The sequence below is a fragment of the Corvus kubaryi genome, unplaced genomic scaffold (genome assembly GCF_017639235.1).
Source record: "Corvus kubaryi isolate FWS band 111438036 unplaced genomic scaffold, C.kubaryi_AGA036_p1.0 68, whole genome shotgun sequence".
NCBI classification, from domain to species: domain Eukaryota; kingdom Metazoa; phylum Chordata; class Aves; order Passeriformes; family Corvidae; genus Corvus; species Corvus kubaryi.
The window spans coordinates 21,332,415-21,347,078 of NW_024582056.1; positions in this window are offsets into that span (position 1 = coordinate 21,332,415).

Consider the following 14,664-nt stretch of genomic DNA (forward strand, 5'->3'; position numbering starts at 1 on the left):
TTGGGTTTTGTTGTTTGTGGTAGTTTTTTAAAGAATACCCGGATGTGAAAATAAATAAATAGATAAATTTTCCTCAATGTAATAAAATTTCTTAGACAATATTGTTGCTAAAGAAAAAGTATATGCTACAAAAACAGTTCTTAAAATTCAGATGTTGCTTTTTGCAGTCTTTTGCTGTTGGAATTTCCACCCAGCCAAGATTTTTACTGCCCAGTTTTAAGCTACCTCTGCAATTTATGTTTATACATAAACAGCTCTGATTTTAATTGCTATCAACTTCTTATACTTGATAGATGGTCTTAAACATTTTTTGCCTCCAGAGACTGCTTACTTTGCCAAGTATTGACACACTTTCAAGATTTATACTTCTCTAAGGAACAAAGTTTACAATAAAATGTAATGTATTCCGTGGCTGTGAATGGTAATGTTGCTAAACAGTCCAAAGATATTTCACAACTGGTAGTTATTTTCCTCTCCCATCCAGCCCTGCCCTCCTTTAGTACTACTATAGATGTAGGTTTTTTAAAGAAAACTGAGATCCCTAATTTGCCTAATTTAACGTTTCAGAGATCCAATATGACTTAATTTAGGTTTCCTTCCATTAGAGCCATTATTGGACTAATGATTACACTTTCATTTTTCCCAATAATTATTTTAAGAGGCTAACTCATGTGGAAGGGATTAATTCACTTCTGGGATTGGAATAATCCCTTTCAGAGCTCAAATATCATACTGCAACCAGAAAAGGGAGTGATTACAGAACTGTAAACTATAATGTCAAAATACAAGTAGTTACTAATTACTGGACAGACAAAACTCAGTAGATGATTGAAGTGACATCTAGATTTAAATATTTGGGTTGGATCCAGTTTCCTGGTAGCAATCATGGGTCACAATGCCCAGAGAAATCCCAGAGGACAAGGAAGAGTTCTTAGAAATAATACATCAATTTGTACCATCTCCATGAAACTGCTGCGGCATTGCAGCAGAAGTAGCATCATCAAGCTCTAGCAGTAGCTCTTCTAAAATCAGCTGAAAAGATCACCGAAACAATTCACAGATGTTACTTTAGTGACAAAGTGCAGCTCTCAGCCTTCTAAGAGTACACTTTCAAGAGAGAAGATTTTATTTCCTTGTTTTATTTTTTTCCAGCCATTTGATCTCTTTAACACAGCCTTTTATATTAATCCGTTTTGTAAGTAGGTAACTTAATGTCACACAGCTCCTTTGCACAGGCAAAAGAAAGATGTCTCAAAGGTGAGCAAATATCCCAGCCATAAAAGGAAACAACTTCCAAGGGTTGCACCACCCCTCTTCCTCACTGACCAGGGAATGGAAAGGATGCAGTCCAAGAGGGTCTCTAATTTCCCTGGGATAAGTGATGTAGCAGCCTGTACAAGAGTAATTTGTTGTGAAGTTTTGAATTTAAACATCCCAGCTCTCAGTGAGACTACAATTCCACATTATTTGGCTTTTGTGCTAAAGATGAAGGAGACATTCCCTACAATTTCTGTAAGAGATACTAAAATTTCTAGGAATAGTTTATTTTGTCAAACTGACAATTTCTATAATTACTAATTTCCTTGCCGTGGACCTTCTCCCCCTCCCCTTCTACCCATCTTACAGGGATTTTTATAGACCAAAGAATAGTTTAAACCACAGAAGAATAAAAACTGAGGAAAGCAGAACAGAAGTTTAAAGAGACAGAAACTAGCAGTTGCTTGAAACTGTTAATAACCAGATACGGAAACAATGAATGATAATGATCAGAAAACAGAAGAGACCAAAAAGGAAAATACTTTTTAAGATTTCAACCCTGTAGAAGAAAACAATAGAAACAGAGACCAAACTTAGGATACGGTTCAAAAAGCGTGTAAGTGCTAATTTATGCACTTATAATCTTCCTTAAGCATTTATAGAAGTTAATTTTTACTTTGGCACAGTAGTTTGTGTTTCAAAGACTTTTTTGCAAAGCCATTAGTGAATTTTCAACAAAAATTTTATTAGGGTGTAAATTAACTCTAGAAACCTGATATTGCAAAATATCAAACCAATAATCCTTCTGTAGTGCATTTTATTTACGCTTTTTAGTGCAAGGATATAAATATGAGGGTAATTTTGTACCAGTCCAAGAGAGGACTTAGGAAAGAGAGATAATTCATTTCTGATTATTCATGTTCATTTTATCTTTAGCATAAACAGATTATGAAAATAATCTTTTCCACAGTTGATGCTTTTTTGATGAATTTTAAATAATATGTGGAATATTCTTAAGCAGAAAGATACTGAAAATATAAATTTATTATTAGTTTTACTCCTCTTGGCTCCTGTGCTTAAAAAAGGTATACACACAAAGAGGTTAATGGCACTGTGATTTTCAGATAATCTGTTTTTAAACTACTGACTTGGAAACTGTGAGATTAATAGCACTGGGAACATCTAAAGGTAATAGGATTACAATTTAATATTAACTAAGTGTTTCTTGAGGGTTTGCTGTAGCAGTGCCTCATCTCTGGGATCCACTACAGTAATTAGTCTGTAGTGGCATACAGTGGTGATACATGATAACTGCAGCTTTTCCTGCCACAGATAGGATTTTCCATTCACTAGCAGATAGTTTTTCTTTGCAGTATCATCATAAACACTCACGGAGAAATCTTGTAATTCTTTTTGCCCTAAGTTGATGCTGATTAGGGAGAGACCAGTTCTCAAAAAGTCATACCTGAAGCTGTGTGTGCCCCAGTCACAGCTGACCAGGGCAGTGAAGGGAGGGTTTGGGAGGCTTTCCTCCTGTTGCTAGAGGATCACGTTTTATCTGTAAACAGGGGAAGTCAACAGCGGGCAATCTTGCTAACATTGAAGAAAGTGTTGTTTACATCAAGATTAAAAGGCCTGTGCTTCAGTAAAGCTGAAGTACAGCTGGGTCAGCTACCACCTGGATGGAAAGATGGCAAAAAGGCACTTTTTACCTGGCATTGCTCTTCCTGCTCTCCCAACAGGAAGGTGCATCGTTACTACAGGGATGCCCAAACCAGGAAACAGAAACAATGCATAGTAAACTAATGATGAATATCTGCAGGGTCAGAGGGTTAAACAAGAAATGGTCAGAAGCAAAAGTTTATCTTACACTAAGTACTGATCCTTAGGAGCTCAGACAGACCCATTCAACAAAGCCTTTCACGACAACCAGGCCCTGCCAGCCCCAGAAATGCAGTGAGGACTCTGCAGCCAGAGCCCCTCATCCTCCAGGTCACATAGAGGGACCTCTGCCCACATTTTGAGGACATGTGCATCTCACTGCTTTTGTGCAGGCCTGAGTGAGTAAAATCTAGGAGAGATTTGTATATTTGGTAGCAAAATGAAAACAGTTTAGCTAAAAAAGTAGGCTAGCAAAAAAACCCCCAAACTCATAATCATTTGAAGGAGGATATTTTAATGATCCTAGTTTGCAGGATGTCCTCACAAAACACAAAATGTGAGAATTTGATGTACTTCAAGAACTGCCTCTTGCAGAGTGTTAGTAGGATTTGAATGCTGTTACTTGTACATTTTAAAATCTGTTTCAGGTAATGAATAACTTCTGACTTTGATTACAAGGATCCATTCACCTAGACCATTCAGATCCACATAGGAGCTTGTGTGCTGCCTCCACTTAAAAGTAGTGTTATGCTCAGCATCTCTTCCATACTTTGATTCAGTTCAACTGTTCAGATTTCCAGCTATTTTTACCAGTAATTTTCAATCCTCTGCTTGGTACGGAATGTCTTTATACCAGTAGGAAAACTGTTAATGATGGGAAAAATATAATGAAATATAAATAGTGAAAACCAATAACAAACCCATCAATGTAATACACAGAAGATTAAAAAAAGGCTCTAGTCATAATTTCTTTCAGTTTCAAAACAGCTGAAGCTCGATGAATTCCATTAGGTTAGCAGATGTGAGCCTACCTTACACTGACAAAACTCCTGTGAGGCAGAAAGTTTTATTTGGGAACACCTGAGTGCATGAGGAACTGGAAGAAACTCCACAGCCGTGCAGCAGAGGAGGGACCTAGGATTTATCAGGTGGCACTGACACAGAAATTTTTTTCCCTAGAGAGTCACAGAGGCTCAAAATTTAAAGTCATTTAAGTCACATTCAAGTGAGTTAAAATGTCACTGAAGATATTTTAAGTCACTCACATGACAAGAGCCACTGACTATCCCCACAGCTCGACCCTATGTTCTCTCACCAGTGTATCCCAGGGTCTGTAGGTGATCACTGCAAAGATCAGCCCTAGCTGTGCTGCACTCATACACAGGCTTCCCTTGTTGGGAGTCATTTCTTAGAAACACAGTCTCACAGCATCAGAGACACACAGAGGAAATGGAAAACAAATTTCCCAGTATCAGTGAAACATACAGTAAAAATATGTGACCATCTGCCAAGAAACATCATCAGTGAGAGTGAAGGTAGGATACATATTTATGAGAGAAAAAGCAATGGTACTGGACCTTTGGACTGAAGGGAAAAGAACTCCTCAGCAAGGGGCAGCCAATAAGCATCTCCTTCTGAGAAAGTACAGCACCTGAGCACAGGGTTCTCCTTGTAGCCATGGCTAACCACACTGGGTCATAGAAACACTGGCCAGAAGGGACTTCTGAAGGTCATGTCCCACTTAAGGTGGAACTTGATCATGTCAGCTTTGCCCAGCCAAGTGTTGAAAACTTCAAAGGACAGAGAGACCTCAAAATATTTTCACATCATGGCCACTGATTTCAACAGAATTTAGAAACTTAAATACACACAAAAACCTGTGTTTGAAACAATAAGACTTAACAGGTTTTCCACTGTTGGTAAAAATAGTCACTGCTTTTTGAAGCTGTGATAAGTAAATCTGGGTCATCTGTATTACAGGGTTATCAGCATATCTTGTAGAGCCCAGCCAGCTCCTTCTGCCCTCTGCCAGCCACAGAAGCTTCTGTAGGTGCACCTGTGCATCTGTCTTGCCCCTTGAAAGCAGCAGCAGAATAAGGACAGGGCAGCATCCATTACAGGACTGTAACATGTACCTGCAGTGTACGAAGAATTGTTTAATGGGTCCCTTCTCATGATATTTGCAAAAGGAGGCAGGCAGGCATTTTCTTCATGTGGAGGGAGAGCAGCATAGCCCATCCAGGAGCTGTTTGTGACCACTGCTAGTGATGGCTGCCTGCAGTGAGATAGCTAACAAAAGTATTAAACATTGATACATTTCAGTGTGCCAATTGACTGTGCATTTTAAATAGGCTCTGGTATTCTCTCCAAGTGGAAAGATTTATTTTACTTTAAGAATATATAGGGCTGTGCTTTCAGTACTTTTTCTTTGTTTAACAAGCAGCTCACTTGCTGAAAACCCAGTAGACCACAAAACCAGTCACAGGCTTTTATCCAGGATGTCTGACCCATCGCCTGACAATAATTAGTTCAGGTTAATTACAGCAAATCTGTAGATTTGCAGCCTGAAATAATCTCATCCCCTAAGCTGAACCCTCCAGAGGTTTCTTTTATGAGCTCTGCATCCTAAGGGTGGACTTAAAGTAATGAATTTGTCTCTAATAAGATTCATAGGTTTGTTCCCTAAGCAATGGTGTCAATTATAGAATCTAACACTGATGGCTTATTTTGCTGAAAATAGAGAAATTGAGAGTTTTTAATGAAGCATGCAGGATTTTTACCGCTTTTGTTTAACTCTTTCCATTGTTGGAAAGTATAAAAATACAATTATGCGAAATATCGTGCCACTTTCTAAGTATTTCTGTGTGTGCGAATAGCTAATTTCCTTCTGCTCTATAATGGAAAAGGTTAATGTAATGACTCTGAGATTTCATTTGGAGATGTTCCAGAAGAGTGTCTGAGTATTTGCTGCACTTAATGGCAGGAAGTAATAAGTGAGGTTATGTATTGGTGAAAAATATTTCATGTACTGAGAAGATTAATACTGGAAACAGGCACATGGGACACAAGCCTGAGGCTTCCTCCTCAATTCTGACACAATATAATATGTCCATACTTGATACGTGCCCTTCTGTAGTTAGCTCTTAATCATTAACAAAGCAGACAGCAAATCTCTGGGGGACATGGTATCGGGAGAAGAGAAGGAACCAGATGTAGGATTCTCCTCTCTCCTGCAAATGAGTGGCAGACACCTCCACCTGGGAACGCTGGACCAGATGGTTCTGGTAACAGCAAGGTGTCTGCGTAGCAAGATAATGCCATAAGAACCTTAAAGGGTTTGACTCTATCCTGAGTATTCCAATATCTACACTAATTTCTGGGCATAGTTATTGTACTTAGGAAGATGAACCACCATGTCACAGCTTTATTTCAGCATTTTATTTCACATGAGATTTCTTACATATGAAAAATTTAGCATCAGTGCATATGAAAGATTTAGCCCTTTATTTCAAACTTTCAAAATTTAATTTAATTGAGATCCTATTCCTGCTGTCTGAGTTAGTCCAAGTCACAAAACTAAGGTTTCAAGCTCACAAGAAATAGCTCCAGTCATTGATTTTATTAATTCTAATAATTAACTTATTATTTTGCTTTTAATAGTGAGTTTTTAAAAGGGCATGTAGAGATAGGACATGGGGGAATGGCTTTAAATTGAAGGAGCGTGGGTTTAGATTAGATATTAGGAAGAAATTCTGTGCTTTCAGGGCGGTGAAACATTGGAACAGGTTGCCCAGAGAAGTTGTGGATTCCCGATCCCTGGAAGTGTTCAGGTCCAGGCTGGATGGGGCTTTAAGCAACCTGGTCTAGCTGAATATGTCCCTGCCCATGGCAGGGGGGTTGGAACTAGATGATCTCTAAGGTCCCTTCCAACCCTAACCATTCTGTGATTCTATTCTCTGATTCTATGAAAGAAGAGACAATGTTCAAGGACTCTCTACACCACTGGCAAGACATCTTTGAGGATGGAACTGGAAGGGGGTAAACACGGCAGTATTCATCACTGGAAGGGTTGATGTGTTTAAGGAACACAGTAACTGTTCACCTACAACAGCTCCTAATACTTAAAGCACAATTTACTTCAGCAAGCTGAATTGCTGGAAAATTTAAGCTAACCCTCCACCGCTGGCAGACTGCCCTGCGAGCTTGTTCTTCCTGGCCAGGGGTCGCACCAGCAGGTCAATGCAAGCTACTTTTTCAGAAAGGCTTTTAGATCAACTGTGGCTTGTCTACACCTTCAGCAGACTTGGTTGAACTTAGAGACTCTTGGGTCAGACTGGAGAGGCTGCCATGGTCTCCTGACACTGGGAGCGAGGATTGAGGACTGTGTATCTCCTCACCTTCCCCTAGTCCATGAGTTCACCAAATTCTCACATTTTGCTGACTGCCATGCATAACCTTCCACTGATCTCCTCTCTGAAGGCTGCTTATCTAATGAAGTCTATTTCAGTGAACATTTGAAGCAATAAAGGTATCCATTAGGAAGACTATTATTTAGAAAAGAAAAAAAAAAATGCACCGGATATAGAAGATTAGAAAGAAAACTTTCTCTAGGTTGAGCACTGATCAGATGCTTGCAGTGACATACTATTTTAGCTGGAAAAGGCTGGAGTACTGTATTTGATTTACATGTCAAGGTTCTGGATAGCATAATCTCTTCCTGTCCTTGTCTTGACCCATGAGCTTTCTGTCTTATTTTCCCCTCTTGTCTTGCTGAGGAGGGGGAGTGAGAGAGCAGCTTGGTGGGCACCTGATATCCAGCCAAATTCAACCCACTGCAAGTACCAAGACCTAAATCTTTAATGAAAAAATTACTTGATCTCTTCTTTTCCCAACAAGGTCTGGGATTGTATTTCTGGAGAAGGAAACCTCTCGGAATGCAAACAGGTTTGATGGTTTGTCTCAAATTGCAAGTGCTTCAGTATCAGCTGCTGTTCTCTACTTCAGGGCAGGGATCTGAACCTGCAAATTAGGTGTTGTATGAGGGTATCCACTCTGCTGGAGGGAAGAGAGGGTCCACATCAGCCTATCTGTAGATCATGCCGCCCTCTTATTCATGCAAACAAATAAAGACAAGCTATTGAAGGCTGTATCTGCAGCCTGGTGGTTCCAACGCTCGTCTACTTGGACCGGACACATTTTACTGGGGGGAGGTGAGGGTGGGAGGATCATATTAGAAAATTTTCTTCTGATGTTGAATAAAATAAATCTCTCTGCTATCTCTCATGTCTCTCATAAAGCTAAAAAATTGGTTTCCAGGTGGCCCTATGGTGGTATTAATTACTTAGAAGACTGCTTTGACCACCTCTGAAAACATTTCCATTACGAAGTTATCAAGCAGGGGTTTAGGGAGGGGAGGCACACAGTGTGCTCTGCTCTGTTAAACCTGTTAACACTGCAACATATTTTGCCACATAACAACCCTTCCTCGTAGAAAGACCACATGAAAGCTCCGGTGTACAGAACAGCCATTGTTTAATCCTGTATTGCAGGAGGAACCCTCTTTACTTGGAACCTGTAACCTGTTAATTGCCTTACCCTCATTTATGTGATAAGTGGTTCATTTCCTTTATTGTGATTGAATCCCCTCCCTATATTACAAGAAAACTGGAGCTGCAGAGAGTGCTTGATTGGATTTCATTGCTGTAGGCCATTTCTTAAACAGGTTACAGGTTGACAAACATAGAAGGGGGATCAATATCCATCCTTTGCCTCATTGACAAGCTAATCTTTTCAGTAAACATTTCATCAGTACCTGCCATCTGTATACATACCTGCCTCATGAGGATGGGGAAAGCTCTGCTTTATAAGGTTTAGGTAACTAATAAATGAAAAGACAAGAATATAAATTGGGCAAATCATTAAGACAGCATTTTTAGGAAAATGGCCTTTCATTGCCTGCAGAACATAACCAAACACATTTCCAACCACTCTTAATTTTAATTAGGTTGCATTACACTCAGGCCTGATGTCAGCTCCTGTTTCTTTAACTCAGCTTGTACTGCTCTCTCGGAAAGGTCTGTCCCTCAGCCCAAAATCTCACACTCGCCACAGTTGAAGATATTAAATGAGCTCAGGGGAACTAGAGTGTCTCTTTTTCAGGCATGTGGCCTGCCCACTTTTTGCCTGCTTTTTCATTCCAGTGCAGATAAGAAGGGCCGCCACACTCAGTAAAGTGACATCCTCCTCTCTTATCAGAGGTAACAGGGCTATTTTGAGTGAGAATTGAAGTTGAGGCTCTTCTAATCATTTAAAACTCATGAGTCACACTCCAAAAGAAAGCAAGAGAGTGATGTTAAATGTGTTGGGAGACATTTTTTTGTTTGCTTTTGTGTCACATGTTGAGGCCTCCTTCCCCCATAATGATGTGGGCTAGAAACTGGCATTGTCTCTGACATAAACAAGGGCCAAGAGAATCACTATATTTAGGCTTCTCTTACAGTCCTGCATATTAGAATTGCATGGCTGGATGACAAATGCTGCCAAAATTGGTGATGCTGGATTTCAGTCTAACTTGAGACGAAGCATGAACATATTGCCTGCAGGGCCTGGGGTGAAGGAAAATGAACAATAAACATGGAACTTTGGGTTGACAAGAAAATTAAGTAATTCTGATGTGGATACTTTAGTAATAAGTTTATTACTACCCTCCTGTCTTTATTATTAACCAAAAAGTAGTGATGCAAACAGGCTCTGAAGCATGGCAGGTAATTTAATACTTTTACTAGCCCTTCCTCTGCTGCCAGGATCCAAAGCTACTACTGGCTGTGCTAGAGGACTGGGCTATTTCCTCCTGCACTTCTGAAATGCCACCAGCAGAAGGATGTACACAGGAAAAATACTCCTTTCCAGGTAGAAAAGCCTCCTTCCACTGCTCACCAAGGCTAACAGAAGTGGCTGTGCTGGTGCAACCCAGCCATCCATGCATGTGCTACCTTATCTAAGCTGCTTCTGATCACAGCTACACGACTTGACATTACTCCAGCTTTAGGCAACTTAAGGCTTCTAGACCATCTCCATATAGAACTGCCAGTGGATGCTAGGATGGGAGATACTGGTTCTCTGCAGTCATACCAATGCAGGCAGGATACTGCACCAGCTCTGCTCATGGTGTGTGTTAGTTCTTTTGGACATCTTTAATTTGCCATCTCACAAAGTCCTGCAAACCAGAAAAGTCCCCTGCAACAATTTTGGAGGCAAACTGTTTCTTCAATTTCTCACTAACTTTCCTGTTTCCTTTCTTCTGTGACATAAAGAAACTCTATTAAGTCACGCAGTAACACTTTCCAGTCAAATAAATTTTGCAGAGAGTAGACTATATTAGAGGTGGGGATTTCCCCAGGTGTAACTTTGCCGACATCACTGAAGTAATACTAGAAATATTTTCGTCCTGAATCTTGCTAGTGAAAAATGAGGTGATACCACTACTCAGTGGCAGCACTGAGTGTAAAGGCAGTGTAAAGGTCAGGGGAACACATGCACAGCTCCTTTTCTTCCCAAGGGAGTATTTCAGTAAGTATTTTAAAATACACAGTAACTAGAGCAACACATCTCGGATGTCCGTTCTATCATCTATAGAACATTAGGAAGAACAAGTGGAGAGCAAGAGGGCAGTTAACGTTCAGCAATCTGAGGAAGTATTGAATGTGATGTTTTCCCAGCATACTGGATGCCCTCTTTTCTCCTATCAAGCTGGTCCATTGTAGGTTACGGACGGGTTCGGTCGGGACGGACGGTCGGGGACGGAGACGAGAGATCTCTATAGGCAGGTCTTGGGACACCGTCGGTTTATTGCAAAGGGCGTGGGTATAGGGGCACTGCTCAGAGCTGCCAGACTCAGCTCTGAGCAGGCCCAAGAGAGCAAGAGAGTAAGCGGGTGAGAGAGAGAGAGAGAGAGTGTAAGAGCAAGAGTAAGAGTAAGAGCAAGAGTAAGAGTGGAAGTGTGGAAGTGTCTGAAGTCCTGGTTACAATACAATAAATCATCTTCTGTACTGAATATTCTAATTGTCACTAACCAATCTAATACAAGATACAAATCCTATAGCATTTACATACAGCCTATAAGAGTTCTTATATTACCATAGAGTGTTACATCTTAACTTCTAAAAACTACTCTTCGGACCCCTTCTGCTGAGCTAGTAGGGTCTGCTCTGACCCTTGGACCTGCCTGCAAGCAGAGGGTATTGTTCCATCAAGAGGGGATTACCTTCAGTTGGCCATACCATTGTTTTCCAGTTGTTCAGTAACTAAGACTTGGTATTTCAAAAGTGGCTTTCATTTCGATGTTGCCTGTAGTTTTCATATTCCCAAAATCTTTTGTCAGGCAATCATATTTATAAGGCTTTCCTGTTTCATCTTCCCCAACAGTCCATGTAGGCCTGAGAACTTTTGTTTTCTAGATTCTTCAATTAGCAAAAGTGGTGTTAGGGTACATCTTCTATTTGATGTGCAGACTAGAATAGAAATGTAATAGCAGAAAAAAGAAAAATCCCATACCCATAGGTTAATTGCTAGCAAATGTTGTTTGTTGATTAATGGCCTCAGTGAGCAGATGAAAAATAGCTCGGCTGCTGGAAAGATCATTAGCAATTTTAACTCCTTGGCTATTGTGATGGGCATAGAGAAACAATTGCTAACATATATAATACATTTTGCTGAGTACAGTGGCACACTGAAACCAGTTACAGTGAGGGAGAAACAATCACTGAGTTTTTCTTGCATTCAATTTTATAGAAGCTTACAAGACAGAGAAAGAAGAGAAATTTTTTCTTCTCCTTCTAAAGCTTTTGGACACATCCTTGATAAATACATGGAAGGTTTTGTATGTAAACACAAATACTCAGTTCTGCTCATTAAATCCTATTATTTAAAGGAGGAGAGGGACAGAGATGCTGTGTGAAAGGTACTGTGCCAGCGAGCAGACCCTGTTTTAGCTTATAAAGGCACAGCAATATTAAGCAGAGCCCTGTGACAGCACAAAGCTAGCAGTGCAGGGGCTGAGGAAAAGAACCATGATCTTCCATGATGCCTCTGATCTTTGAAAGGTGTGAATATTACTGCCTCCCTCAGAGCATCCAGGAGACCGTGGCACTTGTGGGAATTCAGGACAATACCTCTCTTTACCCAGAGCGGCTGCAGACCCTGAATGTGCCACAGGGCCAATCGAAATTTTGGGGAGAAAATCTCTCAGCAGTCAGAAGAGGGGAATTGAAAGCTCTTACAGACCACTCCTGGCCATTTACACCACATAAAAACCAGGGCAAGAATCCTGACATCCTCCTTTGGATAGACTCCCAGCTCCACAAACACAGTCACAAATTGCCTTTTTCTCCCTAAGTCCTCAGAAACGAAGGAAACATGACCTTCAATCTGACTCTTCCTAGTGAGGTTTCTGCAGGCTAGAGCATGGCCCCACAAAGACCAGAAGCACTGCAGCCAGGGGAGTGGCAGAACAGGCAGCTGAGCTAAGGATAAAGCTCATAGAAACACATCTGCATCCATGGCAGTGAACGCTGCTTTGTTCAGGGATAAAGCAGCCTCCAGAAATCATGATCATGTTCCTTGAAACTATGTACCTGTAGCTGACTGTGTGGCAGGCAGGGTGTATTGCTACACAGGTCAAAATCAGCTCTGTGTTGCTGATCTTTCTAGCTGTGAGAGTCCTCGACTCAGTTCAGGCACAGCCGGGGCATCCCCTCAGTCTGCTCTGCTCCATGAACCAGACGTGCACAGAACGATCCTTTGAAGTCCTGCTGACATTGCTCTCAATCCACCCACATTCTCTGAGCCACCTGCCACTTTCAGCCCTAGGAATGTCACAATGACCTCTGCCCAGCAGGTCATGTCTTTACTGAAGAGTAGCACAAGGATGATTCACTCCCATGAACAGTCATTGCTGTCCAGGGGACATGCTTTGGTAAGCCCTGGTCCAGGATACGGGCACCATATAAGCCCTTTATGAAGCATCCCTACTGCTCAGAGCCCTCTCTTCCTGACATTTTTGTGTGCTAACCCAGACAAACTTGTGACACCTACTGTCAGAGACTCCATGATCCATACTAGCATTCAAATCCCAGGAGGGGAAAATAAAACAATCCTGAACGACAAGAGAAAAAGGGTGGCAAGAAGCTGAAGGCTATAACTGGCTGATAATTAGGCAAGTTCAATTGTAGCAGGCTCCTGGAAAGCTCATCAAGAGCAATCCCTCACATGGTTTCAGAAAATATGCAACAGGAAATTACAGCCTGAAGGCATTGTGTTCACTAGCAATTCCCAACCAAGGAAAAGAGAGACAACACAAACCAAAATAATTGCATGAGACTCTTTGAGCTTTGCATGCAAGCTCTGCACTTGTCAGGGGAAGTGGGCAAGCAGCCAAAAGGGACACAATATGTCACTAATTATCAAATATAGGAGAGAAATAGCCGGCTTCTTGGAGAAACAATTCACAGAAACAGAGAAACATAGTACCTTTTACAATGGGAAAAACCTTTATCAAATCCAGCCATGAATCCAGCACTGCCAATTCCAGCACTAAACTATGTCCCTAAGCCCCAAATCTCTAAAATATCTCCAGAGATGGTGACTCAACACATTTTCAACACAATGTCTGGAGCAAGTAATTTTGTAAGGTATCTGTGATGGAAGGACAGGGGGAAATCCCTTCATGCTCCTCACACTGGCCTAGCTTTTGTATTGAGGCTTCTAAGAGAGGGCTTGGCCTGTGCACAGCATGGACACAAAGCATGCCAGGCACTCTAAGCTATTTGCTTTGGGTAAGAAACCTATGGGATAGGCAGGAGTTTGCCACGGTCATAAGGCAAATTAAGCCTTCTTGGCAATACCCTAAAAACAGTCAACTCCCTGTTGCAAGGGGTTTCTTCTCTGCTTTGCAGAAGGCCTAACTAAATGGGAGGTAATGAAGAAAAGTGGCGGCAGGAGGAGTGGGGAAGCCATCTACATCCTTCTATTGCAGCCTGGAAGCACTACAGGTCCAGCCAAGCTGCTCTGAAGCAGTGTTCCTGGCAGTGATTCCCTCCTCGGTGTTCTGCCACTCCCAACACATTGACAGACACCCATCATTACACGTACAGGTATCCAGCACCTTCTTCTCCCTGTGCCCAAGGCCATAGAGGACGTTTAGCTATTGAGTCAGGACTACAAAACAACACTGAGAACTGTGTCAGCCAGGACACTCTAATAAACCCAAGGTTTTTGCGAGTTTCTATATTATTGCTTTGTTTTCTGCCAGTTTAATGTGAATTTTGGACGCAGATGTGGGTGGAGCTGCAGCCCCTGAGCCACAGCCACAGGTGCAGACACTGGGCTCACCAAAAAAGGACAGAATATAAATCCACTCCCTGTTCCCATCACTTTATCTCACTGTATATTTGGGCGGGCTCAGCTAAACCCTTTCCAAATTGCATTTTCAGTCAAATCCGTGCAGCAGAGCCCCAACCCCCAGCCTGCGTTATTCCACGGGGTGCCGCGGGATTAGGAACGCTGGGACGAGGGCTGGAGCGTCCCGGAGGGGCCGCGGGAGCGCCGGGCCGGGCGGGGCCGGGCGGGATCCGCGGGGCTCGGCTGCCCCCTGCGGGCCGCGCCGGGAGCCTGCCGGGACACCGCCGGGAGCCCGCCGGGACCCCGCCGGGACCCCGCCGGACACCGCCGGGAGCCTGCCGGGACACC